Consider the following 6,503-nt stretch of genomic DNA (forward strand, 5'->3'; position numbering starts at 1 on the left):
ACTAAAAAACCCACTTTACACTAATAAAGCTATCTGATGTTTTTCTGGGGAAAAAAAGAAGGCGGCTGCTATATGCTCCTTTATTACCATATTTAGCCCAGTTATTTGGAGTGTTGGACAATCTGAGCCATCTCTCTGATGAAATATGTGTAGCCACTGCAGTAATGGCAGAGTTCTCAGCTTTGCAGCAGGAAAGCATCAGTCATGACTACACTAGGATTGCGAAGTGGTGAGGCATCAAAACTAGACTTCTCTGGGTGGGTAATTGGAATTTGAAGTTATTAACCCTGTGGCACATGAGTGCTACTCTTAAAGCAGAAGGTGTATCACTTGGAAACTGCTCGCTCTTGTCATCAGTCCTGATATGGGAGGAAAGGGAGCTGTAGGAAAAATACTTTTTGAAATCTTCTCATTTATTTTTCTGATGTGCCATATTATATAAAGTCTGTAAAATTCTGCTGTAGTCAGGATTTTTAGTTAGGAAAGTATTCTAAAGTTTCCTTTTCATTCTTACACACTTGAGATAGTAATGGGAAAGATTTAAAAAATATGACTTTTAAGACTGTTGTTGAGGAGCAAATTTAACTTAGTTTTAATGTTTTTTTACCCTGGTTAGGAGAAATACCATGTACAGTCAGTGGGAGCTGTCACTTTCTCTTGTTATACTTCGAGCTTTCCCTCTCAGAGCCCTGTTCAAAAGCAATCTTGGCACACAGAGCGCTTTCCTTGTTCTGCATTCCTGCTTTTGTACATTTCTTACTGCAGGTGAGGGGGCATCCCCTTGCTCTCACTGTGAGAGGGTTATTGGCCAGCCCTCTAAGCAGAACAGCAGTTCTCCCTGTTGAGAATGCCAGGAGTTACATGTGTAAGAATTACATTTTTCTCTCTCTGCTACAGCTAGCACAGTGCTATGCTAAAGATACTGCACTATTTTTAGTTAGATTTGTGTCTTTTTAGACATTCCTCCTTTGGAGTTGAATTCCAACTAATCTTAATAATGTACTTGTCAACATTACTCATTTTCTCTTAAATTATTATTCTGTGCCACTCCACAGGTATTTTAACTACTTAAACGTTGTAGAATTGCTGCTCATAGCTCTTCTCATAGCAAGCATCAGTTACTAGCTTACTTTTGTCACCAAACTGTTCTATGAAATTTCTGCATGCTTCCAGCTATACTCCCTTTCTGTGCTTGTGTCCCTCTGTGCTGTGCTACTGCAGCTGTCTCTGCTCCTGTGCTAAATAACACATCGGTGAAAAACATGGTCAGTGTTTGATATTTGGAGATGTTTTTCTTGTAGCCTAGCTCATTGGAGTGATCCGCTTTCAAGTGTAGCTGAATAAATAGTTTATATTGGCCTAACTGGGGAGGAAGTGATCTGCAGTAAAGAGAGGAGGGATGGCTTTGCCACAGGGGAAAAAAAAAAGTTTGTGGATGTTCACCTCTGTACTGTGAAATGCTTATCATGATAAAAAGACAGTTATTAAAAACACTTGATTTTCTTAAACAGTGATTACTTCCTATGGTCAAACTAGATTGTAGCTTAAAAATGATTTTTCTCTGCTAGTTCTACAGTTGGTGAAACCGAATAGCTTTTAAGAATTATTTAGCTTGAATACTATAAAATGGCTGCAGTGTATAACTACTCCATTTTATACATTATGGTTTGAAAACAATCTTTTTTTTTAATGTAAGTGAACTTTCAAAGGTTATTCTCCTTCGTAGTAAGTATCCCAGTAAAACTGGTCTACTTGTCCTGGAGTAAAGTACAATATATTGCTGGTTAAAGGTGATTTAATCAAACTTGCCTTACCTGTGACTGTTTGTGAAGTTTGCAGAGGAAAATAATGTCAGTTCCTCATTAAATTGTCTGTTGAAACTGCATTTTTATCTGAGTATCTTTCTCCTTTTCCTGCAGTACATATTATATTCCTAACAGTGCAGATGAGCTTTTAGCCCGCATGTGTTTAAGGGGAGTGGAGTGCTCTGAAGGCACCAGGAGTTCCACATGAGCTAAAACATGAGTTTTTTTTATTAGAAGAAATACTTTAGTCTTTTAAACAGGTGTGGAAGTACTGGGAAAAAAAAGACTTTTTCTATTCTGAAACAAATATAGAAATAATTCACATCTTTATAGAATTCAGTAGACACTTCTGACATTTTCTTTTTACCTTAGCATTGGAAGTTTTTGTTCCTTGTTTGAATTTTTCCATTCATGTGCTGCACTCTTATGTATTTCTTTGCAAAAAAATGCAGTGCATTGCAGTTTGGGTCCTTCTCTGAGTGGCAGAAGGAGGTTTTGTATAAAGGGATGCTGCTGCAGTTCTCTAGCATGTTAAGCCTTGCCCGTGTACAGAGCTCCCTTAAGTTTCACACTACACATGCGTGCAGAGGGTGCTTAAAACAGGAGTATTTCAGTAGTGACCTGGCACAGGTTTGGTTTGTACTGCAGTGGAGAAGAAATGGTCCTAACTGGCAGCTGTGAGATCTTACAGTAAGTTTTAGTTCAGATAACTTTCACTTTGTAAAGAAAGAAATTCTTTAAAATTTCTCTTGTGTGTGTCCCATGTATGCATATAATTTGTATTTATAAAATGTGCTATAATCATGTAACTGTACTGTAAATACTCTTCTGATACTTGATGACATTAAGTGTTAGGGCAGGCCCTCTTGCTGTGTCTTTTCTATCTTCAATTTGTAGTAGAATACATAGAATGTATAACCAGAGAGTGACTTGGAGACTGATGTATCTTCTGCTGTTGCAAAGTGCAAAACTGTGAGTGGGAGCGACTTATTTAGACTCCATTTAATGTTTAGCTAACAGGTAGTGCAGTGGGTGGATTCTTAGATGCTGCTGCTGTCACCCAAGTTGCTGTTGAACTTTGGGTTTCAGATGTCTTTGGTGTTTCAAATGAGACTTTTAATCTGATTGCTTTAATTCAACCAAAGCAAAGAGAGAATAAATTTGGGTCAATGTCACAGTAGTATGTTTGAGCGCCTTCAGATGCTCTTGATAAAGGCACTATTCAAGTTTACTTTATATATATATATAAAATATATATATATATTCTCTGTGTGTATGTATATGTGTATATAATGTCTTTTTTGTATTATAAACACTTTCCTGACAACACTACAATTTTATTAAGAGTTTACTTGAGATTAAGAGGAAGAATTCTAGCATTCATGGACAGTATAAGTGATTCATTTTTGCATATTCCTGAATTTTATCAGCTACTGGTAATTAGTGCCATTTTTTGCTGATTTTTATGAAACTATTTCTGTTTTCTCAAAGTCAGTTTCTTTAGTGTAACATATGCTGGGAAAATAAAAAAAAATATGAGTCTTTATGATAAATGAAACCAGATTCTTGTTCTGCTAATCAAATATGAAATGTAAATTTTAATTGCCCAAATGTTTTCTCTCCCTCACCTCTCTCTCTCCCAAGTATCTTTTATACTGAACAGCTTAGTGGTTAACAAAGAACTAGTGCATATTTAATAGCAGAAATGCTACTGTAGTTAGCTGTCAACTCATGCCATTTGTCAACCGTTCTCAAAAGTCTACATTTGGATGTTCAGGATGGAATTTATTGTTGCTCTTTCCCTATCCTCTGCTGCCTCTTGCATCAAAATAATTAAAACATGTTTATTTATTGTGCGTAGATGATGTATCATGAAGCTGTTCTTTCTCTCAGACATATAGGGATTCCCAGTGCTCATGTTTATGGGGCGGAGGGGGAATTGTCTTTGAGAAAGTCTCCTGCTTTAAGTGTGTATCTAAAACTACCAATGCAGAGACTATATTAGATTTTTTCGTTCTGTGATAAAATAAGCACTGAGAGTTTTAGAAACATCCACAATTTTATCTTATTGTACATGTCTCTAGCTACATTGGCTTTAAATTCAGACATCCACTAAAGAGATTCGCATGGCAGCTCAGAAATGTTGAACAGGTAACTCTCATAGGAGAAAAGCATGGGCAATGGAAGGAGTGGTTAAGAGGTGACGTGATGCTGCAGCTCTGCTGAGCTCACCCCACGGCCTGTCATAGCCCTGCTGCGGGGACCCAGCCTTTAGATCCTATTTGTTGCTACGAGACGGAGCCTGTTTAGAGGAGCCCTCGGCAGCAAGTGGAGCTCCAGCTGCTGCGCCCAGGCCGCTGCGCTGCAGCACCCTCCACAGCGGCTCCCTGAGCTTGCTATCCCCTTCTCATAAGCACTCTAGCACGTGAGGCATTTTCTTTATCAGGTCTTTGCCCTCTGTAACAGCTTGAAGATGCGGAGGATGTCACAAAGACGCGGTAACTTGGCAAATTTATTGCAAATCCTCTTTGCAGGGATGAGGGCAGGATCATACCGCCCCATCGGACCTTACTGTGTTGCTCACCGGCTTTCAGCATGGTCTTACATTTAAATATATTTACAATTAAATGCTATCTCACAATAATAGTTCTGCTATCATTAAAAGTTAAGCTAGCCATACTACCTTTGCATTTTTGTACTTCTAATACCTCTGTCTCATGGAAGAAATCCAGGCCTCCTTAGAAATAAGTAAAAGTAGAACTGGAAACTGGAAAGTTGGCAGAGGTTTGTGAACAGTTGTGACCTGCCTAAAACATCCTGAGTATTTTGTTTATATCAAAAATATAATATCAATGTGTTTTTAAGTCAATTCCTAAGTGTCAGAAAAAATAATAATAATAAAGAGGGGATTCTACATGGCTAAATAAATCAATTGGCACATATATGACTATTCTCAGGCTTTTGGCTGAAGGTGAAGTGTTAAGAGGACACCTCTGATGAAAACGGTTTTGTTACTAAATATTTAAGTACAGGGGGGCAGGGAGTCAGCTTTGTGATTTGAAATACACATTTTTCTCGAGCATCTCAGTAGCAAACACAGGTTTCTCGGCAGAGCTGCCGAGGGTGGAAGCCGGTGCGGGAAGGCCCAGGCGTTGGGTCGTGCCTGAGTCCGAGGGACAAACGCCCGTTAACGGTCGCTTTCAAACGGCCGCGGGGGGCGGGGCCGCGCATGCACGACGTTCGCCTCACGCGCGGCAACGGGGGGGTTGCGCACGAGGGAGGGCGGGCGCCAGGAAAAACCCTGCACGGACGCATTGGTGGTTCAGTGGTAGAATTCTCGCCTGCCACGCGGGAGGCCCGGGTTCGATTCCCGGCCAATGCAGCAGCTCTTTTCGTTTTCAATCTACGCCTCTTTCCCCGTGCCTTGCCTTCCCCCCTCCGCCGTCCTTTTTTTTTTTTTTTTTTTTTTCTTTTGGGTAGACGATCGCGCCGACGCCGATAGTAATAACGCCAAACCAACCAACCCTCGCACGCTTCCCCCTTCGCTCACCCGCGCCCGCCTGGAAGTGACGTAGCGGATTTGCCTTCAAACCGGCGGCGGGAGGCGGGCGGCGCGGGGCGGGGCCGGGCCCAGCCGGGCGGCGGGGGTGGCGGCGCAGGAAGGTGGCGGCGGCGCGAGGAGCCGCGCCGGGGCCGTCGCTCCGGGAGTCGCCGCGGCGGCGGGACCGAGCTCTGGAGACGGGTGAGCGAGCGGTAGCGTGGGGGCCCCTCCGGCGGCGGGCGGCAGCCGGTGCCTCCCGCCTGTCGAGGTGTCGTGCTGCCTCAGCTGTCGCCTCGCGCTGGGGTTGTTGGGGCCGGGCAGGAGTGAGAGGGCGGTAGGGAAGGAGGCCCCGCGGTCTCGGTTTCCCCGGCCGCTCCGCGGGGGCCGCGCTCGCTTCGCGGGGCTGAGCCCGGCGCCCGCCTCTGGCCTCCCCGAGGGCCGTTAAGCTGCGCGCGGGGCCCCCTTGGAGCGACGCGCAGGTGCCGGTGCCGCCGCGCCCGGGAGAAGCTGGCGGCGCGGGGCCGAGCGCCCGGTGTCTCTCGTGGTTTGTTTCTCACCCCCCGCCTCCCTTTACCTAGTTACTTATTTTTTAAGCTAAGTCAGCATTTTGGAAGCCGTGTCCGTAGCTTCTCCCCTATCAGAGGGAGGCGGGGGACATTACTGCTTAGAAGCGCTTTCTGCGAGAAGCTCCGTAGGTTGATACGGGCCGTCCAAAATATGCCGGTGCCTGTCAAGTGGGGAGTAAATAACGTGACTTCAAGAGTGTTTCAGAAAGCCTCGGTCTTGAAAGCATAAGAAGGAGAAGCTCTGTTGGAAGACAGCTTAATGTTTTGTTTTGTTTTCTTCTGTCTCAACAGAAAGCTTAAGTATGTTTTTCTTCATGGTTGCTGATGTTTTTCCTTTTGTCACCACGACTGTTGAGTGTAATAAATAAATGACAGTTGTTGTTTCGTATCCACTAAATCTGGCAACTAATATTACCTGAATAGTTAACACAATTGCCCACTGATACTGAATATTGCTCGGAGAGTTTTGAAGCAGGATGTTAAAGCCGAAAATGAACTCACAGGTGATACAGGCCAAACTGTATTGTGAACAAAACTTGATTCCTAAAAGCTATTACTTCTTTTTTTTTTAATCTTCTAGTTTGCTGAACT

General features: G+C 43.3%; 1 non-coding gene across 1 annotated transcript; it reads left to right on the forward strand.

Moving 5' to 3' along the window:
- Positions 1-5,116: 5,116 nt before the first annotated feature.
- TRNAG-GCC (transfer RNA glycine (anticodon GCC)) lies at positions 5,117-5,187 on the forward strand. Its single transcript has one exon. It is a non-coding gene; the product is annotated as a tRNA-Gly (tRNA).
- Positions 5,188-6,503: the final 1,316 nt, after the last annotated feature.

The sequence above is a fragment of the Tinamus guttatus genome, unplaced genomic scaffold, assembly GCF_059628265.1.
Source record: "Tinamus guttatus ecotype Peru unplaced genomic scaffold, ASM5962826v1 Tinamus_guttatus_pri_ptg000716l, whole genome shotgun sequence".
NCBI lineage: Eukaryota > Metazoa > Chordata > Aves > Tinamiformes > Tinamidae > Tinamus > Tinamus guttatus.